Source organism: Bos taurus, chromosome 4 (genome assembly GCF_002263795.3).
Source record: "Bos taurus isolate L1 Dominette 01449 registration number 42190680 breed Hereford chromosome 4, ARS-UCD2.0, whole genome shotgun sequence".
NCBI classification, from domain to species: domain Eukaryota; kingdom Metazoa; phylum Chordata; class Mammalia; order Artiodactyla; family Bovidae; genus Bos; species Bos taurus.
Genome location: NC_037331.1, coordinates 28828718 through 28856216, shown reverse-complemented (window position 1 = coordinate 28856216; position 27499 = coordinate 28828718). Strand labels below are relative to the sequence as shown.

Genomic DNA, 27499 nt, shown 5'->3' with positions numbered 1-27499 from the left:
AAAAATAGAGAAAAGGAAAATGAAAATCACTGAAAGAGTCTTACCACTTAAACAAATGTATTGGTAGTATTATTGTGTATGTTAGGTTTTTAATATCTCTGTCCTGTTTCTCTTCATGACGTTTCATGATTTTCTACCATGTTTAAGTTTTTTCATTTCAACATAGTCTTATAAAAATACTTACTGCCAATCCTAAAGGAGATAAGTCCTGGGTGTTCATTGGTAGGACTGATGTTGAAGGTGAAACTCCAATACTTTGGCCACCTGATGCAAAGAACTGACTCATTTGAAAAGACCCTGATGCTGGAAAAGATTGAGGGCCAGAGGAGAAGGAGACAACAGAGGATGAGATGGTTGGATGGCATTACCGACTCAATGGACATGGATTTGGGTGGACTGGGAGTTGGTGATGGACAGGGAAGCCTGGCGTGCTGTGGTTCATGGGGTCACAAAGAGCTGGACATGACTGAGTGGCTGAACTGAACTGAACTGATTCCTATATAAACAATGAAAAATAGGAAAGAGAAATTAAGGAATGAATCCCATTCACCATTGCAACAAAAAGAATAAAATATCCAGGAATAAATCTACATAAGGAGACAAAAAAAACTGGACACAGAAAATTATAAGACACTGATGAAAGAAATCAAAGATGACATAAATAGATGGAGAGATATTCCATGATCCTGGTAGGAAGAATCAATATTGTGAAAAGGACTATACTACCAAATGCAATTTACAGATTCAGTGCCATCTCTAGCAAATTACCAATGGCATTTTTCACATAACTAGAACAAAATGTTTCACAATTCATATGGAAACACAAAAGACCCCGAATAGCTAAAGCAGTCTTGAGAAAGAATGGGACTGGAGGAATCAGTCTTCCTGACTTGAGAGTATACTACAAAGCTATAGTCATCAAGGCAGTATGGCACTGACACAAAAACAGAAATATAGACCAATGGAATAAGATAGAGAGCCCAGAGGTAACGCATGGAACTATGGGTACCTTATTTTTTGACAAAGGAGGCAAGAATATACAATGGGGCAAAGACAGCCTCTTCAATAAATGGTACTGGAAAAACTGGACAGCTGCATGGAAAAGAATGGAATTAGAACTCTTCCTAATGCCACACACTAAGAAATGGAGAGATATTCCAAGTCAAAATGGATTAAAGACCTAAATGTAAGACCAGAAACTATAAAACTCTTAGAGGAAAACATAGGCAGAACACTTGATGACGTAAATCAAAGTGAGGTCTTCTATGACCCACCTCCTAGAGTAAAGGAAATATGGGGAGGGAGGAGGGAGGAGGGTTCAGGAGGGGGAACACATGTATACCTGTGGCGGATTCATTTCGATATATGGCAAAACCAATACAATATTGTAAAGTTAAAAAATAAAATTAAATTAAAAAAAATAAACAACTGGGGCCTATTTAAATTTAAAATCTTTTGCACAGCAAAGGAAACTACAAACAAGGTGAAAGAACAACCCTCAGAATGGGAGAAAAAAATAGCAAAAGAAACAACTGACAAAGAATTAATTTCCAAAATATGCAAGCAGCTCATACAACTCAATTCCAGAAAAACAAACAACCCAATCAAAAAGTGGGAAAAAAGACCTAAAAAGTCATTTCTCCAAAGAAGACATACAGATGGTTAAGAAACACATGAAAATATGCTCAACACCTCTCATTGTTAGAGAAATCCAAATCAAAACTACAATGAGATACCACCTCACACCAGTCAGAATGGCCATCATGAAAAAGTCTACAAACAATAAATGCTGGAGAGGGTGTGGAAAAAAGGGAGCCCTCTTGCATTGCTGGTGGGAATGTACATTGATGCAGCTACTATGGAAGACGGAATGGAGATTCTTTAAAAAGCTAGGAATAAAACCACCATATGACCTCCAAGGCATATACTCAGAGGAAATCAAAATTGAAAAAGACACATTTATCCCAATATTCATTGCAGTGCTATTTACAATAGCTAGAACGTGGAAGCAACCTAGATGTCTATCGACAGCTGTGATACATAAATACAATGGAATACTATTCAGCTATAAAAAGGAACACGTTTGAGTCAGTTCTATTGTGGTGGATGAACCTAGAGCCTATTATACAGATTGAAGTAAGACAGAAAGAGAAATGTAAATAGTGTATACTGATGCATATATGTTAAATCTAAAAGATGGTACTGATGAAATAATTTTCAGGGCAGCAATGGAGAACAGACATAGAGAACTGACTTATGGACATGGTGGGAGGGGAAGAAGGAGATGGTGAGATGTATGAGGAGAGTAACATGGAAATTTACAATACCATATGTAAAATAGAAAGCCAACAGGAATTTGCTGTATGAATCAGGGAACTCAAACAGGGTCTCTGTGACAATCTAGAAGAGTGGGATGGGGAGGGATATGGAAGGGAGGTTCAGGAGGGAGGGGATATGGGGGTATCTATGGCTGCTTCTTGTTGATTTATGACAGAAAACAACAAAATTCTGTAAAGCAATTATTCTTAAAAAAATTAAAAAGTGCATCTCTGACCTTTCATTTCAGCTCCTTCCAGTGCAGGCCTACCTGTCTGCCCCCAACTCCTCTCCATTTCAGTGCATCCAAGCATAACTTATTAAACAGAAAAAAAAAAAACCTTCATGCTGTTACATACTTCCACCAAGATTACCTTTAATGACTGTATAATGTTCTAATGAATCCATTACAATGAATCCATTGTAATCCATTTTTTTCTACATTATGGGATATTTATAATAATTTACTTTGGCATTAAAATTGTGTGGCGATGAATGTTTTTATGAATGATTTTAAAATTATTGTTTAGATCTCCTAAGGAATTTTATATGTTCATTCTTCCTTTTTTTATTTTTTTAATTTTATTTTATTTTTAAACTTTACATAATTGTATTAGTTTTGCCAAATATCAAAATGAATCCGCCACACCAGTCCTTAGACACTTTTATTTTCTTCAAGTGAATCCTCTCAAAATTTCCAGATAGTATTTTGAAACCTTTTCCAGTGAATTTAAATAGAACAGATAATTCTTTCATTTTCAGTATTTTAGGTTCCTTTTATTTATTTTATTATCTTACCCACTTTTCAATATGATACTACATTTTTATGGTGCTCCATCCTGACCACAGCTGTAAATTCACATGTCCTGTTGTTTTTGTGATTAAGATAATGATTTATTCTAACTTCTAGTTACTTAGTTTGGCATTAAATATTTTATACTTATGGACCAGTTTTTATGTTGAAAGTTTCCAGATCCATTTAGAATGTTGATAAATGCTTCATCTCATTTATATTGTAAAACTCAAAAACATCCCAGTTAGTAGGTCCCTTTGAGTTTATAAGAATCAAAGATGCATTTAGATTACAAGGGGTCCTGGAGAGGCAACATGAGGATGTTAGGAAGAAAAACAACATGAGAAACCAACGAGCAGGGCATTACTGACCTGGAATACAATTACGGATGTAACCGGCGCTTTGGCCATGTAGTGGCAGTTGTAGTTGGTCCTTCAGGGGAGCTACTCAAGGCCTTCTACTTTAGGATTTTCAGGGACATTACCTACAGATTACTCTGGTTTTACTCTATGACAGTGTGGACCCCAGAGCAATATTTTTGCACTTTGGCTCTTGACTCTTTTACTTCTTTGCTATATGACATTAGGTAAGTAAACTAATCTCTACATACCTCAGTTTCCCTCACTGCAAAATGGAGATAATAATATCACTTACCTATGATGCAGATTCAGAGAAGGCAATGGCACCCCACTCCGATACTCTTGCCTGGAACATCCCATGGACAGAGGAGCCTGATGGGTTGTAGTCCATGGGGTCGCTAAGAGTTGGACAGGACTGAGTGCCTTCACTTTCACTTCACTATGCAGGTTAGAGGAGATAACAGATGTAAAGTACTTAGAACACTACCTAGCACAGAGTATACCTAGTAATCCTTAGGTGTTATTAGTTACTGCAAGTTTAAGTTAACCTATATTAGACAAACTCTTACTTCTGTCAGATTTCCCTTATTTCCAGTCTCTCTATTTTCTATTATTTTATTCACAATGATTTTTAAATATTAATAGTAATATTTACTGTATTCTCTGTTTTTACCCTTTTCCCTTTGTAACTAAGCAGATTAGGTATTCTTTAAAAATTTTCTTCATAGATTATAATCTACTTAAAAGAATGTTTCTATTTTCTTCCATATATTTTCTAAGTGCCATCTCATTTTTAGCTTGGACATCCAACCTTATCCAAAGAAACTTCCTTATATTCTTGTCTTTCTTCCATGATTACATGTCATTTTCAGTCAATTTGTCTCTTTGGTTAAGTTGGAATGTTCATTTTGGTTATTGTTTGAATATCAGAATATATATTTTAGAATAATACATGTTTTTATATAGTCTTATGAAAGCTTGCAATAGATATTGTAAGATATATATTGTAATAATGATAATATAATAATGTAAAATAGATATTACAGTCTTATAAGAACTTACAATAGATATTATAGATAGATAGAGGTGGAATTTTAAAGAGCAATTTGTCAGTCTCTTATTAATTCTTAAAAGAGAAAAATTTAAATCTCTATACAAATAACAATTTGTTAGTAACTCAAGTTCAGCTTTTTACTTCTTAAGACTGAGACTCCTCCTCCATAGTCTCACCAGGAGGCTAAAGAGACTCATGATATATGTTTAGAAACTTGGAATAGGGAATAAAAGGAATATTGAAAATTTTATCAAACCAATAAAAGAAAGAAAAATAAGTAAAAATACAATATGAAGTGGTAGAAATAAGTAAAAATCATGACATTTGATGACTTTTAAATGATTATAAAATGATAGAATTCAACTATTTAAAGACAGAGATTAATAATCAGAATGAATTCTTAAAAATCCAGCTGTTAGCTGTTTATGGTAGCATACCTAATAACCAATCAAAAGTGTTGAAATAAAGAGAAAAAGATATCACACAAATACTGAATTTCCTTGAGTTTCAGGCATCATTCCATTTTAAAACACACCCAAAGAAAAATTTAGGTCAAAAACATTCATAGTGATAAAGAGAAATGCTAGAGAAAAATAAAGAGAAAATCCATTAAAGAAACATAACTACTGCTTCCCTGGTGACACAGTGGTAAACAATCTGCCTGTGATAAAAGAGTCATTGGTTCAGTTCCTGGGTTGGGAAGATCCCCTGGAGAAGGAAATGGCAACCCACTCCAGTACTCTTGCCTGGAGAATCCCATGGAGGGAGGAGCCTGTAGGCTACAGTCCATGGGGTCACAAAGAGTTGGACACAACTGAGCAGCTTCACTTTCACTTTCCAGCAGAAATTTATAAATCAAACAGGTATAAAATAACTGTAAGGATAGAGTAAGCTTGAACAATGTAGCTTAATAATTTCATCTAATAAGTAAAACTGGATAGAACAATTTCATGCATAATGTTAGTAATTTGTCCTTTAATTTCAAATATTGTTTGTGTATTTCCAAATTTTAAAATGAAAAAAATTAAAATGTATTATATATCACACAAAACCCTGAACTTCTTTCCTACAAATGTAACAGAAAACTACTAAAACATATGTGCATGAAATACTATGTAGTTAGTATAGATGTATAAAAAAATATTGCTTAGTTCTAGTAGCTTAAAAATTCATAACCCCTTTATTTATACTATCTTTATTTTGCAGTGACTGCTTATGATTCTGATGTTCTACTGGTTGAATTTGAAATGAAACTTGCTGCTGTTGTTCAGTCACTAACTCATGTCCGATTCTTTCCAACCCCATGGACTGCAGCATGCCAAGCTTTCCTGTCCTTCACTATGTCCTGAAATTTGCTCAAATTCGTGTCCATTGAATCAGTGATTCTATCTAATGATCTCATGCTCTGCTTCTCCCTTCCCCTCTTGCCCTCAATCTTTCCCAGCGTAAGGGTTTTTTCCAATGAGTCAGCTCTTCACATCGGGTGGCCAAAGTATTGGAGCTTCAGCATCAGCACGAGTCCTTCCAATGAATATTCAGGGTTGATTTCCTTCAGGATTGATCAGTTTGATCTCCTTGCTATTCAGGAGACTCTCAAGAGTGTTCTCCAGCTCCACAGTTTGAAAGCATCAATTCTTCAGCACTCAACCTTCTTTATGGTCCAACTCTCACATCTGTACATGACTACTTGAAAAACCATAGCTTTGACTATGGGTTTTTGTTGGCAGAGTGATGTCTCTGCTTTTTAATATGCTGTCTAGGTTGGTCATAACTTTCCTTCCAAGGAGCACGATTTTTAATTTCATGGCTGCAGTCACTGTCTGCAGTGATTTTGGAGCCTGAGAAAATAAAGCCCGTCACTGCTTCCACTTTTTCTCCTTCTATTTGCCATGCAGTGATGGGACCAGATTCCATGATTTTAGTTTCTTTGATGTTGAGTTTTAAGCCAAATTTTTTACTCTCCTCTTTCATCTTCATCAAGAGACTCCATAATTCCTCTTCACTATCTGCCATTAGAGTGGTATCATCTGCATATCTGAGGTTAATGATATTTCTCCCGGCAATCTTGATTCCAGTTGTGATTCATCCAGCCCACATTTCACATGATGTACTCTGCATAGAAGTTAAATAAACAGGATGGCAATAGCCTTTTTGTACTCCTTTTCCCATTTTGAACCTGTCTGTTGTTCCATGTCTGGTTCTAACTATTGCTTCTTGACCCATATATAGGTTTCTCAGGATACAGGGAAGGTGGTCTGGTACTCCTATCCTTTAAGAATTTTCCACAGTTTGATGTAATTCACACAGTCAAAGGCTTTTGCTTAGGCAATGAAGCAGAAGTAGATGCTTTTCTGGAATTCTCTTGGTTTTTCTATGATCTGACGAATGTTGGCAATTAGATCTCTGGTTCCTCTTGCTTTTCTAAATCCAACTTGTACATCTGGAAGTTCTAGTTCATGTGCTGCCAAAGCCTAGCTTGAAGAATTTTGAGCATATATTTAATAGCATGTAAAATAAGCACAATTGTATGGTAGTTTGAGCATTCTTTGTCATTGCCCTTCTTTGAAACTGGAATGAAAATCGACCTTTTCCAGTCCTGTGGCCACTTCTTAATTTTCCAAATTTGCTGGCATATTCAGTGCAGCACTTTAACAGCATCATCTTTTTAGCATTTTAAATAGCTCACCTGGAATTCCATCACCTCCACTAGATTTGTTTGTAATAATGCTTCCTAAGGTCCACTTGAATTTGCACTCTGGGATGTATGGATCTAGGTGAGTGGTCACACCATCATAGTTATCCGGGTAATTAAGAACTATTTTGTATAGTGGAAAATTCTTAAAGAGATGGGAATACCAGACCACCTGATCTGCCTCTTGAGAAATATGTATACACGTCAGGAAGCAACAGTTAGAACTAGACATGGAACAACAGACTGGTTCCAAATAGGAAAAGGAGTTCGTCAAGGCTGTATATTGTCACCCTGTTTATTTAACTTATATGCAGAGTACATCATGAGAAACGCTGGACTGGAAGAAACACAAGCTGGAATCCTGATTGCCGGGAGAAATATCAATCACCTCAGATATGCAGATGACACCACCCTTATGGCAAAAAGTGAAGAGGAACTCAAAAGCCTCTTGATGAAAGTGAAAGTGGAGAGTGAAAAAGTTGGCTTAAAGCTCAACATTCAGAAAACGAAGATCATGGCATCCGGTCCCACCACTTCCTGGGAAATAGATGGGGAAACAGTGGAAACAGTGTCAGACTTTGTTTTTTGGGGCTCCAAAATCACTGCAGATGGTGACTGCAGCCATGAAATTAAAAGACGCTTACTCCTTGGAAGGAAAGTTATGACCAACCTAGATAGCATATTGAAAAGCAGAGACATTACTTTGCCAACAAAGGTCCGTCTAGTCAAGGCTATGGTTTTTCCTGTGGTCATGTATGGATGTGAGAGTTGGACTGTGAAGAAGGCTGAGCACCGAAGAATTGCTGCTTTTGAACTGTGGTGTTGGAGAAGACTCTTGAGAGTCCCTTGGACTGCAAGGAGATCCAACCAGTCCATTCTGAAGGAGATCAGGCCTGGGATTTCTTTGGAAGGAATGATGCTAAAGCTGAAACTCCAGTACTTTGGCCACCTCATGCGAAGAGTTGACTCATTGGAAAAGACTCTGATGCTGGGAGGGATTGGGGTCAGGAGGAGACGGGGACAACAGAGGATGAGATGGCTGGATGGCATCACTGACTCGATGGACATGAGTCTCAGTGAACTCTGGGAGTTGGTGATGGACAGGGAGGCCTGGCGTGCTGCGAGTCATGGGGTCGCAGAGTCGGACACGACTGAACAACTGATCTGATCTGATCTGATCTATGTATTCTGGCCACCTTTTCTTAATCTTTTCTGCTTCTGTTAGATCCTGACCATTTCTGTCCTTTATCAAGCCCATCCTTATAGTAAATATTCCCTTGATCTCTCCAGTTTTCTTGAAGAGATCTCTAGTCTTTCCCATGCAATTGTTTTCTCTATTTCTTTGCATTGTTCATTTAAGAAGGGCTTCTTATCTATCTCGCCTTCCTGTTCTCTGGAACTCTGTATTCAGTTGGGTATATCTTTCCCTTTCTCTCTTGCCTTTCACTTCTCTTCTTTCCTCAGCTATTTGTAAAGACTCCTCAGACAATGATGTTGCCTTCTTGCATTTCTTTTTCTTGGGGATGGTTTTGGTCACTGCCTCCTGTAAGCAAAAATTTGACTTAGGTCATACCTTAATGGCCTAGTGGTTTTCCCTAGTTTCTTCAATTTGAGCATGAATTTGGAATAAGGAACTGATGATCTGAGCCACAATCGGCTCCAGGTCTTGTTTTTGCTGACTGTATAGAGTTTCTCCATCTTTGGCTGCAAAGAATACAATCAGTCTTATTTTGGTATTGACTACTTGGTGATATCCCTGTGTAGAGTTGTCTCTTGTGTTGTTGGAAATGGGTGTTTGCTGTGACCAATGCATTCTCTTGACAAACTTTGTTAGCCTTTGCTCTGCGTCATTTTGTACTCCAAAGGCAAACTTGCCTATTACTCCAGGTATCTCTTGACTTCTTACTTTTCTATTCCATTTCCCTGTGATGAAAAGTACACTTTTTTTCGGTTTTAGTTCTCAAAGGTCTTATCATAGAACTGGTCAACTTCAGCTTCTTCAGCATTAGTGGTTGGGCCATAGACTTGGATTACTGTGATGCTGAGCGGTTTGCCTTGAAAGAAAACCAAAATCATTCTGTCATTTTTGAGATTGCACCCAAGTACTGCATTTTAGACTCTTTTATTGACTTTGAGGCCTACTCCATTTCTTCTAAGGAATTATTGCCCACAGCTGTAGATATAATGGTCATCTAATTATATTCACTCTTTTCTGTCCATTTTAGTTTACTGATTCCTAAGATGTCAATGTTCACTCTTGCTATCTCCTTGACCACATCCAATTTACTTTGATTCATAGACCTAACATTCCAGTTTCTTATTCAATATTGTTCTTTCCAGGGTAAAACTTTACTTTCACTACCAGACACATCCACTACTGGCCGTCATTTTCACTTTGGCCCAGCTTCTTCATTCTTTCTGGAGCTATTTCTCCACTCTTCCCTTGTAGCATATTAGGCATCTTCTAACCAGTGGGGGCTCATCTTCTGGTGTCATATCTTTTTGCCTTTTCATATTTTTTATGGGGTTCTTGTGGCACAAATACTGGAGTGGTTTACCATTCTCTCCTCCAGTAGACCACGTTTTTGAGAACTCTTCATGATGACCTGTCCATTTTGGTTTGCCCTGCATGGCATGGCTCATAGCTTTATTGAGTTATGCAAACCCCTTTGCCACAACAAGTCTGTGGTCCATGAAGGGGACCATGTTTTGTCAGAGCTCTTCACTATGTCCCATCCATCTTGGATAGCTCTGCAGGGCATGTCTTACAGCTTCATTAAGTCATGCAAGCCCCTTTGCCATGACATGGCTTTGATCTATGAAACCTTAGGTTTTTAGCTAAAAATATTCCTTTGAATTTAGGGGAAATAAACATATTTTTTTTCCTAGAGAGACTGCCAATAGGTCCTAATGAGAGGTTCACATGTTATGTAAAATCTGTGTATTAAAAGCTGGAAAGGCTTTTACTGGGAAATGTTAACTAGGGAGATGCTCTTTGGGGACATATCTATATGTATGTTTGTATGTATGTGGTAAGCTAGAAAATGCTACCCTGAACATAAGAAAACTCTTTTGGCCTAAACATAACCAAGATTTATGCTAAAAACAGGCTTTTATATTATTTTAGTATCCAAAAGTGTCTCCATATAGATCTTATAGTACTAAGAGAAAGAAAAGAGGAATACATAAACCCCAACAAAGCATGATAAGGGAGAGAGTATTTGTCCTTAAAGCCTAAAGTAGCACTGGTCTTAGAAATGATCCCTGGGCTATATCAGGAAGGGCCATGCCACTTACAGGGAAGAGAGATTCCTACATGTTTCCTTTATCACCTTGAAATCCCATGTCTCTTATAATGTCCCAATAAGTGTTTTGCCCCAGGTTTGACTTGTAGAAATGGGCATCTTGAGCTGCCTATATTTTATGATGTATATTTTATGCTTGTCCAAAACAAAATGAAACAAATATATTCAACATATGTAGTCTCATATATATGAGAATATTCTAATATTCAGGAATATATTCTCATCACCTTTAATTATGATTCAGTGGCTCTCAATGTTTGTTGTGCATCAGAATCTTCTGGGACATTTTTATAAAAAATAATGATACCTGGGTTCTACTCCAGGCTCTTGTAACAGGTTCTGGACATCAGTGTTTTTTTGTTTATTTGTTTTTAAGTTTCATGGTTGATGATGCAGAAGAATGGCTGCAAATCTCGATTTTACATTAAACTAGTTAGGGCAGTCAGTCAGGGGGCTGGAAGCAAGACCATCACAAAGCTCCCAAGCAGCAGTCCAGGAAGACTCCGACCTGGCACCAGGTGGCGCTGTGGGCACAAATCTGAGTCTCCTTCCGGTTTCCTCAGCTGAACACATGGAATCCACCAACTGTCACAGAGCAGTGAGGGTCTCAGGAGAGGGGAACACAGCCCTCTACCTTGAGAATTCCACCTGCTTTGAAAGAAAGGGGAGAGGCGGAGGAAGGGAAAGGAAGAGTTCCTTCTGGAAATGTTCGAATTTCTTTTGGGGGAAGTGAGAGAGTTCAATTTTTCAGTCTGATTTAATGAAGTAAAAAGGACAGTGATGGATAAGTCTATTCATCCCATTCTGGATGGTTTCCTTTGTATTTAATTTGCTATTTCTATTAGAATTTAACACATGAAAATAGAACCAACAAAGTCTAATTTAAACATTAAAATTTGCCATTCCTGATGGCTCAGTTATGGGTATGTTTACTTTTTTGTTCATGATGATTTTAAATATTTAAAAATATTTACAGATAGAAGGAATGTATATTGACTATTTCACATCCTCTACGTGGGACCATGTGTTTGTCTAATATAGTGTAATTACTCTAATATAGTGTAATTACTGGAGAAGGAAATGGCAACTCACTCTAATATTCTTGCCTGGAGAATCCCATGAACAGAGGAGACTGGCAGGCTACGGTCCATGGGGTCACAACAGTTAGACACGCGGCACCCCACTCCAGTACTCTTGCCTGGAAAATCCCATGGATGGAGGAGCCTGGTGGGCTGCAGTCCATGGGGTTGCTAAGAGTTGGACACGACTGAGCGACTTCACTTTCACTTTTTCACTTTCATGCATTGGAGAAGGAAATGGCAACCCACTCCAGTGTTCTTGCCTGGAGAATCCCAGGGGCAGGAGAGCCTGGTGGGCTGCTGTCTATGGGGTCACACAGAGTCGGACACGACTGAAGTGACTTAGCAGCAGCAGCAACTAAACAGCATATTGTAATTACAGTGACAACCATCCTGGTTTCCCTGGACTGAGGGGTTTTAGTTTCAAAACAGGACAGTCCTGGGCAAACCCTCATAAATAGTTTGTCTCCCTACTCGTAACCCATATATTTATTTGGGCACCTGTGTTTTCCTGTTATTTATGCCTTTGTTTAGGACTCACCATCTCTTATTAGTGATCCACTATAAGCCTTTTTTACATCAGTGTTCATGCTGTTATCATGTAATAGCAGCTGAACATTTGTACTGTCTTTCTGTCAAGAAGGTAGACTTTAGATATGTAAATGATTTACACCAGCATTTTAAGTTCAAACCTAGGAAGACTGAGTATACACAAAATATTTGTCAGAGGGTGTTTTCTTTCCTGGCAAAGAATTTGGGGAATCTTATAATTAATTCAATTCAGTAACAATGGGGCAAGTATTGGCTAAAAAGCATTAGATTTTGTTGCAAAAGGACTGAGAAAAACTAGTTAGAAAAAAATACAGTAATTTTTCAGTTACCCTCCTTAGAGAGGTAAAAAGATCATAGTTGAATAATCAATCATGTTAAAAGAGCAATTAAACTTCCAAAGTACTTTTTCTGGTTCCTCTTTTCCAATATTTCTTAAGTATCTTTGTCAGTAGCTACTCATTACTTATGCTAAGACCAACAGAATTGATGTGATTTTTTCACAGATATGAGAAAAATAAAACAAATAAGAGCTATCATTTTCAGCAGTGATTGGTATTAATTCAGGATTTATGGTATTCAGTTTAATCTTTACAATAACTTTTCTACCAAAAAATCTGCAGCCTTATTGATATATAATTCACATACCACTAAAACAACTTTAAAAATATTTTTATACTTTGTTGTCAAGAAAGTTATGCTCAGTGAATTCATTTGTAAGCTTTGTTTTTTTAATTTAATTTTATTTTTTAACTTTACAATATTGTATTGGTTTTGCCATATATCAAAATGAATCCGCCACAGGTATACACGTGTTCCCCATCCTGAACCCTCTTCCCTCCTCCCTCCCTGTACCACCCCTCTGGGTCATCCCAGTGCACCAGCCCCAAGCATCCAGTATCATGCATTGAACCTGGACTGGCGACTCATTTCATATATGATATTATACATGTTTCAATGCCATTCTCCCAAATCATCCCACCCTCTCCCTCTCCCACCGAGTCCAAAAGACTGTTCTATACATCAGTGTCTCTTTTGCTGTCTCGTATACAAGGGTTATTGTTACCATCTTTCTAAATTCCATATATATGCGTTAGTATACTGTATTGGTGTTTTTCTTTCTGGCTTACTTCACTCTACATAATAGGCTCCAGTTTCATCCACCTCATTAGAACTGATTCAAATGTATTCTTCTTAATGGCTAAGTAATACTCCATTGTGTGTACATTTGTAAGCTTTGTTTTGAAGTTGTATCTGTCTAATTTCAAGGTCTGCATTCTTTCTCTTACACCCCAGTTCCTCTGTTGTCATGAGCCTGCCACTGTTTTTGATAGGAGTAATGCAAATACCTGTTAAAATGTTCTACAAAGAATGATGGATAGGAGATAGGGTCCCAAAAGACAACTGACCAGCAATTATTTATTTTCCCTTAGGGGCTGAGGTCAGGGTCTCAAACCATCTGAATAATAGGAGAAGCTTCTGGAATAGGCCTAGTTGGTGCACAGGAATAATAGGAAGGAGGGATCAGAGGGAAAGAAAGAGAATCAGCTGGTCCTGCCACTTTTATACAGTACTTTGACTATTAAAGCAGCACCAGCAATGTGGGCTCATTAATAACAAAAACAACAACACTTCTTATTACTCTTCATTTTTTACAGATGATAAACAGAGTCACAGGATGTTTAGTAACTTTCCTTAGTTTATACCCAGGGGTCCAAAACAAGAGAATTCTAACTTCAAAGCCTCAATTCTTTGTATTTTGAAGAAATGCATTTACACATAAAAACAGAAACAAACACTGCTGATAGGGGAAAACTCCTGAGATCTCATAATGTCAAGTACTCTATAAAGTGGTAGAGTTTTACAGGGTGTAAAACTTAAAAGAAAACTAATACAGCATTAGTCTCAGGGTCCTGAAAAGGGCTGTGCAAGTCAAAGACCTACAGGTTCAGATCCCTTAATCACAATAAATTCTACTCTAGGTCCACCCTTTCAGAATCAGTACTTGACCTCTGTACCTTTTGAAAAATACAAGCTGAGAGACTTCTCTTGCACTGAACAATGCAAAAAAGTATTGCTTAAGGTCACTATTTAGACAGTCAAAGTCATATCCAGGAGCTCATGCTACAGTTAAACTTGTTCAGTTACCTACCAGCTCTCTGAAAGTGTCACCTTAATTTATTCACTTGTTTTGTTTTCATTTTTTTTTAACTGAAGAATGATATATACTTACTTGTTTAAGTGCATTTTATTGTTTGAGTATTTGTAAGCAGTCTTCAATTTTTTTGAAATCAAGAAAAATTGTGTGTGTGCATAAGGAAGATATATTTCTTAAAGTTAAACTTGAGAGACATATTACTAGGAATATTATATGGCAGCAACAGACATTTGATAACACCTTCATTAACTGTTTTCCACAGTAAAAGTACTAACTTTGTTCTATGACTCAGAAGGTTAGTATCCGTGTTTCTATGTGGGAGCATTAACACAGCTATGATCTCAGGAAGATTTCAGCCCATGTCCTAACTGTAATATGCAGAGGGAGAGTGATTTGTTCAGGTCTGCGATTTAGCCACTCCTCTTAATTGCACAAGTGGGAGTGAATCCCATCTTTAGCTTAGCCGATTGTTTGGATCAAGAGATAATGCTTCTCTGGATCCTCATCAAGAACTGGAGCATATAAATCTGTGTGGGTTGAAATGTGTAAACAGAAACTCAGTTGAGAGAAACTAAGTAGAGTGGGCTTTACTGGACCTGATGATCTGTGCTGCCCTTTTGTAACCTAACATTCTTCTATTAGGACGGGGAAATAAATAGCTGCTTAGCTGGAACCCCTGCTCTCTATCCAGTTTGACAGAATTGCCCTGGGAGAGATGCCATCAGCACATGTTAAGAGAGAATTCCATGATGGAGACTCACACTGTTCAACATACACTAAAGGGTGGGCCTTCCTAGCAGTTACAAGCTCCCCAACACTCCCAGTGGTGTTGATGCTTCCGGTAAGTGATTTGTTTGTATCAAATGCTCACTGTGTAGCTGTAACTAGGAATGTTTTCCATATTGTGGTCTCTATAAGAAAGTGAAGAGACAAATTTTTGGTCTATTTCTAATAATATACTGGAACTTACAGCATGATGTTGGTAAAATTATTTATTATTTTCCTACCAACTCTCTGCAAGTATCACTCTAATTTATTTGCTTATATGTTTTATTTTTTACTGAAGATCAACACATACTTACTTGTTGGTAACTGCATTGTGCTATTTGAGTGTTTGTAAGCATTTTCAAATTCTTTTTTAAACCAAAGTGTGTGTATGCATACACACACGCACACACACAAACACACAATACTCTTAAAATGAACATACTGAAAGGACTTCAAATTAATAAAACAAATGTTTACTGATTATCAATTATGTGCGTAGGTCAATATTAAATACTGATGATTTATAATGAATATTTATAAGAAGTATATAATACTCTGAAACACTTCTCTCTCCATGGATTAGCCTCTGAACTTTTGAAAGGTTTCTTACAATTTTTAAAGTGTTGATTACATAGTTCTGCTCTCTGAAGTGAAAGACAGGATGTTGCAAGAAAGAGATAAAATCAGGATGAGTAGAACTAACTTTGCCAAGGAAGTGATCTTCTCTTGCTTTAGCCAAATGTCCTACCTAAAAAGTCCTTGTTTGGTAGGAGGTACAGTGCGTGAGGCTGGAGACCACTTTATTTTATTCTCATTGAATTAAACTTTTTATTACTTTTGGTTCAAAGTCTTAAAATCTAAGCCATTGTTACTTTTGACATCATATAGCATCAGAAGTTTAAAAGATCTCATGTGTTGTTCTTATAGAACTCATGGAAATGGCTAGACAGTCAGCAAAAACAAGACCAGGAGCTGACTGTGGCTCAGACCATGAACTCCTTATTGCCAAATTCAGACTTAAATTGAATAAAGTAGGGAAAACCACTAGACCATTCAGGTATGACCTAAATCAAATCCCTTATGATTATGCAGTGGAAGTGAGAAATAGATTTAAGGGCCTAGATCTGATAGATAGAGTGCCTGATGAACTATGGAATGAGGTTCGTGACATTGTACAGGAGACAGGGATCAAGACCATTCCCATAGAAAAGAAATGCAAAAAGAGCAAAATGGTTGTCTGGGGAGGCCTTACAAATAGCTGTGGAAAGAAGAGAAGCAAAAAGCAAAGGAGAAAAGGAAAGATATAAACCTCTGAATGCAGAGTTCCAAAGAATAGCAAGAAGAGATAAGAAAGCCTTCTTCAGCCATCAATGCAAAGAAATAGAGGAAAACAACAGAATGGGAAAGACTAGGGATCTCTTCAAGAAAATTAGAGATACCAAAGGAACATTTCATGCAAAGATGAGCTCGATAAAGGACAGAAATGATATGAACATAACAGAAGCAGAAGACATTAAGAAGAGATGTCAAGAATACACAGAAGAACTGTACAAAAAAGATCTTCATGACCCAGATAATCACGATGGTGTGATCACTGACCTCGAGCCAGACATCCTGGAATGTGAAGTCAAGTGGGCCTTAGAAACCATCACTACGAACAAAGCTAGTGGAGGTGATGGAATTCCAGTTGAGCTATTCCAAATCCTGAAAGATGATGCTGTGAAAGTGCTGCACTCAATATGCCAGCAAATTTGGAAAACTCAGCAGTGGCCATGGGACTAGAAAAGGTCAGTTTTCATTCCAATCCCAAAGAAAGACAATGCCAAAGAATGCTCAAACTACCGCACAATTGCACTCATCTCACACGCTAGTAAAGTAATGCTCAAAATTCTCCAAGCCAGTCTTCAGCAATATGTGAACTGTGAACTTCCTGATGTTCAAGCTGGTTTTAGAAAAGGCAGAGGAACCAGAGATCAAATTGCCAACATCCGCTGGATCATCGAAAAAGCAAGAGAGTTCCAGAAAAACATCTATTTCTGCTTTATTGACTATGCCAAAGCCTTTGACTGTGTGGATCACAATAAACTGTGGAAAATTCTTCAAGAGATAGGAATACCAGACCACCTAATCTGCCTCTTGAGAAATTTGTATGCAGGTCAGGAAGCAACAGTTAGAACTGGACATGGAACAACAGACTGGTTCCAAATAGGAAAAGGAGTACGTCAAGGCTGTATGTTGTCACCCTGTTTATTTAACTTCTATGCAGAGTACATCATGAGAAACGCTGGACTGGAAGAAACACAAACTGGAATCAAGATTGCCGGGAGAAATATGAATCACCTCAGATATGCAGATGACAACACCCTTATGGCAAAAAGTGAAGAGGAACTCAAAAGCCTCTTGATGAAAGTGAAAGTGGAGAGTGAAAAAGTTGGCTTAAAGCTCAACATTCAGAAAACGAAGATCATGGCATCCTGTCCCACCACTTCATGGGAAATAGATGGAGAAGCAGTGGAAACAGTGTCAGACTTTATTTTTCTGGGCTCCAAAATCACTGCAGATGGTGACTGCAGCCATGAAATTAAAAGACGCTTACTCCTTGGAAGGAAAGTTATGACCAACCTAGATAGCATATTGAAAAGCAGAGACATTACTTTGCCAACAAAGGTCCGTCTAGTCAAGGCTATGGTTTTTCCTGTGGTCATGTATGGATGTGAGAGTTGGACTGTGAAGAAGGCTGAGTGCCGAAGAATTGCTGCTTTTGAACTGTGGTGTTGGAGAAGACTCTTGAGAGTCCCTTGGACTGCAAGGAGATCCAACCAGTCCATTCTGAAGGAGATCAGGCCTGGGATTTCTTTGGAAGGAATGATGCTAAAGCTGAAACTCCAGTACTTTGGCCACCTCATGCGAAGAGTTGACTCATTGGAAAAGACTCTGATGCTGGGAGGGATTGGGGGCAGGAGGAGAAGGGGATGACAGAGGATGAGATGGCTGGATGGCATCACTGGCTCGATGGATGTGAGTCTGAGTGAACTCCAGGAGCTGGTGATGGACAGGGAGGCCTGGCGTGCTGCAATTCATGGGGTCACAAAGAGTCGGACACGACTGAGCGACTGATCTGATCTGATTCTCATACTCTCCTTCTCACAGAGTTCAGATCAGGAGGTGAGAGTTTGATTCTTACACCTACCAGTGATGATCCTGGTATCCTGAGCAACTCATTTAACCTCTCTTCAGCTAAGTTTTACCATCTGCAAAATGAACATTCTTTGTCTAAAATAATGCTTTTCTCTTTTCTTCATGGTCACTTGTAACTGCAGTCACTTGAATTAATTCTGAAGGCTAAAAATTGCCAACTGCCTGAGCCAAGACCACTCCATAATTTGCAATGCTCAGTGCAAAATGAAAATATGGAACCCCTTGTTCAAACATAGTACTTCAAGATGGCAACAGCAGAGTATTAGACCAAGCATGAGACCCTGCTGAGAATGGGACCCTGGTTCATACATTCTTCTTGTGGGTCCTGCTAACTTGTGACAGTCTTTTGGGGTCAAGATTGTGACTTGATGATACTCTCCAGCAACAAGCCTGGGCATAGCCTCTCATCTTACTTCCTTGTTCTGACCAGCAGATAGGAAGCATAGTGTAGGGTTCAAAAGCTTATTCTCTGGAATCATTTATCCCTAAGTTCAAACAATGGCTTTGCTGTTTAGTACCTACGTAATTTGGGGCAAATAAACTCCCAAAGCTCGATTTCCTTATCTTTAAAACCACCTTTCTAGAGTTGTTGCTAGTTATAAATGAGAAAATTCATGCATGGCACTGAGGACGATAATAGTAATAGCTCTTATTATGAATTGTTGTTGTTTAGTCTCTAAGTCATGTCTGACTCTTGTGATGCCATGGACTATATATAACCCACCAGGCTCCTCTATCCATGATATTTTCCAGGCAAGGATATTGGAATGGGTTACTATTTCCTTTTCCACTTATTATGGATACGTTTTATTATTTTTCAGGTCTGAAGTATTCCTTTTGTGTATTTGTTTAGAGTCCTTTACACTTTCTGTTTCAGACTATGGTTCCTAGGAAGGTTTCTTGGCTACATCATGAAGCTGAACATAAAACAATTTCCACTCTACTGTTTCTCTGTCTCTGATTTATACTTGCTAATATGATGTTATCCTGAATAATTATTGTAATTTACCAAAACTTCAGCTCTGCCAGTGATGGAAGGGTGGTAAAATAAAAAGGACGTGATGGAAATCTTGACATGGTTATATTAACAATATGAGGTATTGATAGAATGTTTTGAGTCACAACAATTTGAGGCATCATAGAAATGATTGTCTATTACTAATACTGCCTAATGCACCAGGGTCCCTGCTGCCCTCCCTGGAGAAGAGCGTAAAGCTATTTGTCTTAGGAAAAGTGACTGCTGATATTTTCCCTGTCAGGTCTTTTAAATCTTTGATCATGATTACCAGAAAGAAAATGCAGTGCAGTTGCTCAGTCGTGTCCGACTTTTTGCAACCCTATGGACTGTAGCCTACCAGGCTCCTCTGTCCATGGAGTTTTCCAGGCAAGAGTACTGGAGTGGGTTTCCATTTCCTTCTCCAGGGGATCTTCCCTACCCAGGGATCGAACCCGGGTCTCCCGCATTGTAGGCAGACGCTTTACCATCTGAGCCACCAGAGGTAACATTCAAAACCACCTGTGGTGGATTCATTTTGATATTTGGCAAAACTAATACAATTATGTAAAGTTTAAAAATAAAATAAAATTTTAAAAAAAAACACTAAATCATTAGTCATGGTTTAATGACTAATGGTAAGGATATATGCAATACCAATCAAAAGATTGCCAGTATACAATCAGAAGGTGCCCTGGGGCTAATATCCAGTGAGGACATACACATGATGAAAACATCCAGTGAAATCACAGCAGGTAAGCATCATCACAGTTATTTCTTTTGCTTATAGTTCTTTTGTGTTCCCTTGAGACTTTTTATACCAGTTGCATTTTCAGGAAAATGCAAAGTTATTTAGGTAGGTTTGGCCTTTTGGGAATGAAGTCCACTAATCCAATAATTGCTCTTCTGACATTTTAGCATGTACTGTCACCTATAAGAGTGATAGCCTAGATGGAAGTATTTTTAATATCACATAGGTAAAGAAGTAAATGCAGTACAGATCATAGAAATATAAAGGAGATCTGAGATATTCAAGGACAAGTTGGAAAATACTTTGAACCTACTTGGTGGCTAAAAATAGCAATCTTCCCTGTATAATGACTAGCATAAACATAATGACTTCAAATGAATGCATTTTATTTATTTATTTTTTGTGTGTGTGTAATAAAGGTTTATTAAAGTATAAAGGAGATAGAGAAAGCTTCTGACATAGGCATCAGAAGGGGGCAGAAAGAGTACCCGCTTGCTAGTGTTAACAATGAGGTTATATAATCCAAAGAATGTCTGGAGGTTGTAATTATTGTTATATAATCCTAAGGAATGTGGAGAAAGAAAAAAAATTTGTCCTTTCTTCCTCCTTGAGAATTCTAGACCCCTCTCTCCTTGGGGACCCCTAGACTCCCTATCAATTTGCCTAGGAACTGACTCTCTCATTCCCCCCTTTTCTTTTAGGAGAATTATGTTGCCTAGGGAAAAGGGGCGTCGTTCTCGTTCCATAACTGCTTCCGAGCTGACAAGGGGCGTTGTCCCTAAATTGGTAAGGCAACATATTCTCCTAATCCTCATATTGAGGATATCTGATCCAGGGGCCCCAAATAGTTGTTGGAGGAAGCTACAGCAGTAGCAGGAGTTTGAGCAACCATTTGTAACTTAAAAGCTTTAATGCGGCTAGAAACAAATCCAGTTATACAATTACAGATGCAGGCAACATAGTCATTAAAACAAGTTAAAATCGAAATTAAAAGTCACATTATGTCCATAGTTAAAGTACAAAGTGTTGCACCAGTCCATTTTAGGGTTGGTAGATGTCATCAGATGAAGAAGAGGCATCCCATGTGATTGTAGTCGAAGGTATTCACAGACTCTTTTCCTTGAAGTGGGGATGTCCACCACAGGAAGCCTTCCACTGACGAAGAGGGGAGCGCTCCGCAGACCCAGCAGTGATTGTGAAATGTAGCATAGGAGTGAGCCCAGGACAGGAAGACGTTGTCTTGAGGATCCAACGGCAGACTCAGGATTTTTGGAGTCAGCAGAAGTAGACTCACATAGATTATCAGGCCCATCCGCTGCCCTTTGCTTAACTCTAGAGCTCGGGTCAGAGCCAAAAGCTCTGCTAACTGAGCACTGGTTCCCTGGGGGAGAGATTTTGCTTCCAAAACCTGTTCAGCAGTCACCACGGTGTAACCTGCTTTACGCTTTCCATCCCGAACAAAAGAATGCATTTTATTTATTTTTTTTTTTTTTTATTTTTTTTTTATTTTTTTTTTTTTCTTTTTTATTTTTTTTTATTCTTCCAATTTTATTTTATTTTTAAACTTTACATAATTGTATTAGTTTTGCCAAATATCAAAATGAATCCACCACAGGTATACATGTGTTCCCCATCCCGAACCCTCCTCCCTCCTCCCTCCCCATACCATCCCTCTGGGCCGTCCCAGTGCACCAGCCCCAAGCATCCAGCATCGTGCATCGAACCTGGACTGGCAACTCGTTTCCTACATGATATTTTACATGTTTCATTGCCATTCTCCCAAATCTTCCCACCCTCTCCCTCTCCCACCGAGTCCATAAGACTGTTCTATACATCAGTGTCTCTTTTGCTGTCTCGTACACCGGGTTATTGTTACCATCTTTCTAAATTCCATATATATGCGTTAGTATACTGTATTTATGTTTTTCCTTCTGGCTTACTTCACTCTGTATAATAGGCTCCAGTTTCATCCACCTCATTAGAACTGATTCAAATGTATTCTTTTTAATGGCTGAGTAATACTCCATTGTGTATATGTACCACAGCTTTCTTATCCATTCATCTGCTGATGGACATCTAGGTTGCTTCCATGTCTTGGCTATTATAAACAGTGCTGCGATGAACATTGGGGTACACGTGTCTCTTTCCCTTCTGGTTTCCTCAGTGTGTATGCCCAGCAGTGGGGTTGCTGGATCATAAGGCAGTTCTATTTCCAGTTTTTTAAGGAATCTCCACACTGTTCTCCATAGTGGCTGTACTAGTTTGCATTCCCACCAACAGTGTAAGAGGGTTCCCTTTTCTCCACACCCTCTCCAGCATTTATTGCTTGTAGACTTTTGGATAGCAGCCATTCTGACTGGTGTGAAATGGTAAGGATTAAAGATCTCAACGTAAGACCAGAAACTATAAAACTCCTAGAGGAGAACATAGGTAAAACACTCTCCGACATACATCACAGCAGGATCCTCTATGACCCACCTCCCAGAATATTGGAAATAAAAGCAAAAATAAACAAATGGGACCTAATTAACCTTAAAAGCTTCTGCACATCAAAGGAAACTATTAGCAAGGTGAAAAGACAGCCTTCAGAATGGGAGAAAATAATAGCAAATGAAGCAACCGACAAACAACTAATCTCAAAAATATACAAGCAACTCCTACAGCTCAACTCCAGAAAAATAAACGACCCAATCAAAAAATGGGCCAAAGAACTAAATAGACATTTCTCCAAAAAAGACATACAGATGGCTAACAAACACATGAAAAGATGCTCAACATCACTCATTATCAGAGAAATGCAAATCAAAACCACTATGAGGTACCATTTCACACCAGTCAAAAGAATGCATTTTAAAGGAGTAATTCTTTTAAATGGTACTGCTTCCCAGGTTACTCTTGGAAACACTGCCCCCTTCTGAAAAAAATCTGCAATCTTTTACTAAGTTATACAGTCGGTAAATTTTCTTGGTCACTTAAGGCCTAATTGAAAAAGTAAAATAAATGAAGATCAAAACTTTTCTCATTGGTTCTTTAAGAAAAAAATAAAAGTAGATCATGTTGAATCAGAATAATTGTGTTGTAAAAGCATACTGGCAAGAGCATGTCCCCAGTTAAGTTAGTAAGGAACTAGATTGCTCTTTTCTTACTTATTCATTCCAAAAAAGACTGACTTCATGCTTCTTTAGATGAAGTTTAAAATTTCCCATTTCCAACAGCAATTACAACTGAGTGTAAAGTTTAACTAGAAGAAAACACAAGGAAATAAATGATAAATGTGCCTAGTGCTGTTTGCACCTGTGTAAACATGCACTGCCCTCTGCATGCCGGCACCATGTTCCTTCCAGTCAAGAGCTTTTCCCTTATACTGCCTGTCCCTACATTTATAGGAAAAGAATTCCAGATTTAGGAGAAAGTCCAGTGAGGTGTGTGTGCATGTGTGTGTGTGTGTGTTATCCTGTGTGTATGTTTATACAGAAAAAAAATTACAAAAAGAAAGATCTGCTGAGGGGTAGTGGGAACAGCCAGAAGATAGGAGAAATCTATTGGGAAAGAAATCAGCAGGGTGGTTTTTAGAACGCGATTCTTAAAATGTGTCCTCCGCTACACCAGAACCACTGCATCCTATCACTTGGCCACTTCCTTAAAAAAGCAAATTCTCAAGTGCAACCCCAGCCCTTCTGTTAACAGATTAGAAGGGCTGATGGGGTGGCTCCAGCGAACTGTTTTGTTTGGTGTTTGTTTAAGCCTTCCATGTCATTCTAGTAGGGTTGCATTTTACAACTACTGGCTTAAATGACAGTGAAGATCTTCTTAGGTGACTGGAGAAGAGGACTACTCCACAAAGAATTCCAGCACAACCACCTTGTCCCTTTGTGAGGAGTTATGATCCTACAGGAGCATAATGTCATAGGCACCATTCCTGGTTCTTACATGGTTGAGATATTCTCACTGTATTCCATTGGGTTATAATTATGTTTTACATCAAGGGTTATATGCTGCTAAATAATCCTTGGTATAAATTATTCCTTTCTTTTTTCTGTAAGAAATTAAAGAGTTTAGGAAGATTTCTGTCTAAACTGGTTTTCCATTTAAAATGTACTTTATCTGTTTGAAAAATACTTTTTATATTTAAGTATTTTCCCCCGTTTTAATTTGCTTAATTTTACTGAAGGATGTGAACTTAGTTTTCCTGTTTTAAAGTTTTGGCTACACTATTTCAAAGTGTTCTAAGGATTTTAGTATTGGGCATTACATTTTGCAAAATCAACCAGAGAATTTTGAGAATCTGCCAGGAAACAAGGTTCAGTATAAAATGCACATATAATTCTGCTTTTCACCAGAACTTTCTATGTGGCTTCACCTGTTAGAGAAAAAAACCTGCTATTGCACCATATTTTAATGAGATAATTTTTGCATTTGCTTATACACCATGTTTGGAAATATGACCACTTTTTCCTTTTTTTTCTCCACCTTCCTTTTCTTTGGCCATGCCACACAGTGTGTGGGGTCTTAGCTGCCCAGTCAGACTGGACCTGCTTCACCTCCATTGGGAACATGGAGGGAGTCTTAACCAGTGGACTGGCAGGGAAGGCCCTCCTTTTTCTTTTCTTTTCCTTCCTCCCCTATTCTTTCTCCTCTTTAATTTTTTTTCTTTTATATCAGAAAAGGCTTTTTATTTCTTTTTTTTTTATTTCTTAAAAAAAGTTTTTGAAGTGAAATGTCAAGAACTTGAAAGTAATGTGTGGCAAAAAAGACAAGTGAGAGGTGAAGGAGCTGTGGTTAACAGATGGACAACAGGAAGCAAGATTAAGCAACAGTGGAAACTGGAACTGGAAGGTAGGGTAGTCTCAGAATAGATTGTTGGGAACCTTGAGTCTGAGAAAGGGTATGGCAGCTTGCATTATGGAGTGTATGGGATAGCTGCAATGTGCATGAGTAATTATGACTGGTCAGCCACTCACCAGCTATTCGATCTTGTAGGTTACTTATGTCCCGTGGCTAAGATTCATTTTTGGACTCTATGAAATCTGATTTAATATACCTATTTTTCACTGTTGTCATAGGTTTCAGAGAAAACATATACGTAAAGAAAGCTGAAGCTCAGCAATGCCAGTCTACAGTTAGTACATACGGATACCTTTACTTGTAATTTGTCTGTTTTCATAGTTGCATGATACTCCATTGTATTATAACACCACAGTTTATTAATTTATATAGCAAAGGATATTTTGATTGATTCTAGTTTTTTGATAAATATATAGAGAACATTCTTATATATTTCTTCTAATGCACATATGCAAGGTTTACTAGAAACAAATAACTGGGATTAAAATTGCTAGGTACCACCATCCCAGGTGGTGCTAGTGGTAAAGAATGCACCTGCAATCCATGAGGCCCAGGTGGGAAAGATCCCTGAAATAGAAAATGGCACCCCATTTTTGTCTCGGAAATCGCATGGGCAGAGGAGCCTGGCAGGCTACAGTCTATAGGGCCGCAAAGAGTCAGACAGGACTGAGCGCGCATACACACACACACACACACACATATACCGTAAGCATCTTTCCTAGATAATACTAGATTGCTTTCTAAGTGGTTGTGCTTATTGACACGTCTACTGCTGCTAAGTCACTTCAGTCGTGTCCGACTCTGTGTGACCCCATAGACGGCAGCCACCAGGCTCCCCTGTCCCTGGGATTCTCCAGGCAAGAACACTGGAGTGGGTTGCCATTTCCTTCTCCAATGCAGGAAAGTGAAAAGTGAAAGTGAAGTCGCTCAGTCGTGTCTGACTCTTAGCGACCCCATGGACTGCAGCCTACCAGGCTCCTCCATCCATGGGATTTTCCAGGCAAAGTACTGGAGTGGGGTGCTATTGCCTTTGTCTACTAGGAGTGTATAAAAATTTGCTGTGCTCCTCATCTTTTCCAATAATTAGTGTTGCCAGATTTTAAAATTTTTCCAGATTTCATGGTTGAAAATTGTATCTCATGTGGCATCATTTAGCATTTCCCTGATTACTGATAAATTGAGCATATTTTAATATATTTGTTTGATATTAACAAGAGGTGGCAAGAATACACAGAAGAACTATACAAAAAAGATCATAATGACCCAGAAAACCATGATGGTGTGATCATTCACTTAGAGCCAGACATCCTGGAGTGTGAAGTCAAGTGGGCCTTAGGAACAATCACCATAAACAAAGCTAGAGAAGGTGATGGAATTCCATCTGAGCTGTTTCAAGTCCTAAAAGATGATGCTGTTAACTTGCTGCACTGAATATGCCAGAAAATTTGGAAAACTCACACATGGCCACAGGACTGGAAAAGGTCAATTTTTATTTCAATCCCAAAGAAAGACAATGCCAAAGAATGTTCAAACTACTGCACAATTGCACTTATCTCACACACTCGCAAAATAATGCTCAGAATTCTACAAGCTAGGCTTCACCAGTACTTGAACTGAGAATTTGCAGATATTCAACCTAGATTTAGAAAAGGTAGAAGAACCAGAGATCAAATTGCCAACATCCATTGGGTCATAGAAAAAGCAATAAAATTCCAGAAAAAACATCTGCTTCATTGACTGCGCTAAAGCTTTTGACTCTGTGGATCACAACAAACTGTGGAAATTTCTTTAAGAGATGGGAATACCAGACCACCTTACCTGCCTCCTGAGAAACCTGCATGCAGGTCAAGAAGCAACAATTAGAGAACAAGGTGGTAGAGGAATAGGTGGACGTGGAATATATCTCTCTCCACAGATACAAATAGGAATACACCTTCAGACATAGAAGTGCATGGAGAACACCAGGTGAGAGGGGACAGGAGTACCTGACCAGTGGAAAAGAATATATAGAATCATGCAAAGCTTGGTAGGATGAAGGAACTAGGGGGGAAAACAGGAGTGTTCGTAGGACTGGACCTGCCCTCCATGGGTGGGGGAACTGAAGCAGAGGTCCGATCCCCATGTCGGGGCAATTGTCTGAGTCAGAGGAGAAACATTTAAGGCTGAGAGTGAAACAGCTGATCTGTGGCAGCCTAAATGGAATGAGAATCAGGCAGTCCTTGCTGCAGCCATATGCACCTGGACAGGAATGCTGGTCCCCTGGAAGGCACAGTGGCTGGGAGCTGGAGTTTAGGGATTGTGGGACAATCCCAGGGCGAGGGCTGCTGTTGACCCCAGAGAGACGGATTGAGGGGATATGAGGGAGGAGATCATGGTGGGAAATGCCTGTGGAGGAAATCCAGGCAGCCATGGAAGCAAGGCGATGCTGCTGAGTCATGTGTAGCAGGTAGAAACATCACCATAGCCTTTCTCTCTCCACACACCAGCACTGGCAGCTGAACAATAGAGAGGCTGGCCCATCAAACACCTGACGCACTGAACTACAGAGTAGGACCCCACCCAGAGTGCTCCTTAAAGTGACTGATGCGCCAATCTACAGAGTAAACCCCAGTCAAGGGGGCCCCCTCTTGTGCCTGAA

General features: G+C 38.7%; 1 protein-coding gene across 5 annotated transcripts in view; it reads left to right on the top strand.

Moving 5' to 3' along the window:
- The window catches only part of MACC1 (MET transcriptional regulator MACC1), a 101669-nt gene that overhangs the window by 30175 nt on the left and 43995 nt on the right, over nt 1-27499 (top strand). For 2 of the 5 annotated variants that reach the window (XR_009494195.1, XM_010804071.4), the window contains exon 2: nt 14948-15146. The exons of 1 other annotated variant lie outside the window; for it this stretch is intronic. The gene's annotated coding sequence lies outside the window, so the exon portion shown is untranslated. Of the gene's footprint in view, nt 1-14947; nt 15147-20717; nt 20803-27499 lie in introns of all 5 variants that reach the window. 2 more of the 5 variants (XM_059885818.1, XM_010804075.4) reach the window with 2 other exon arrangements.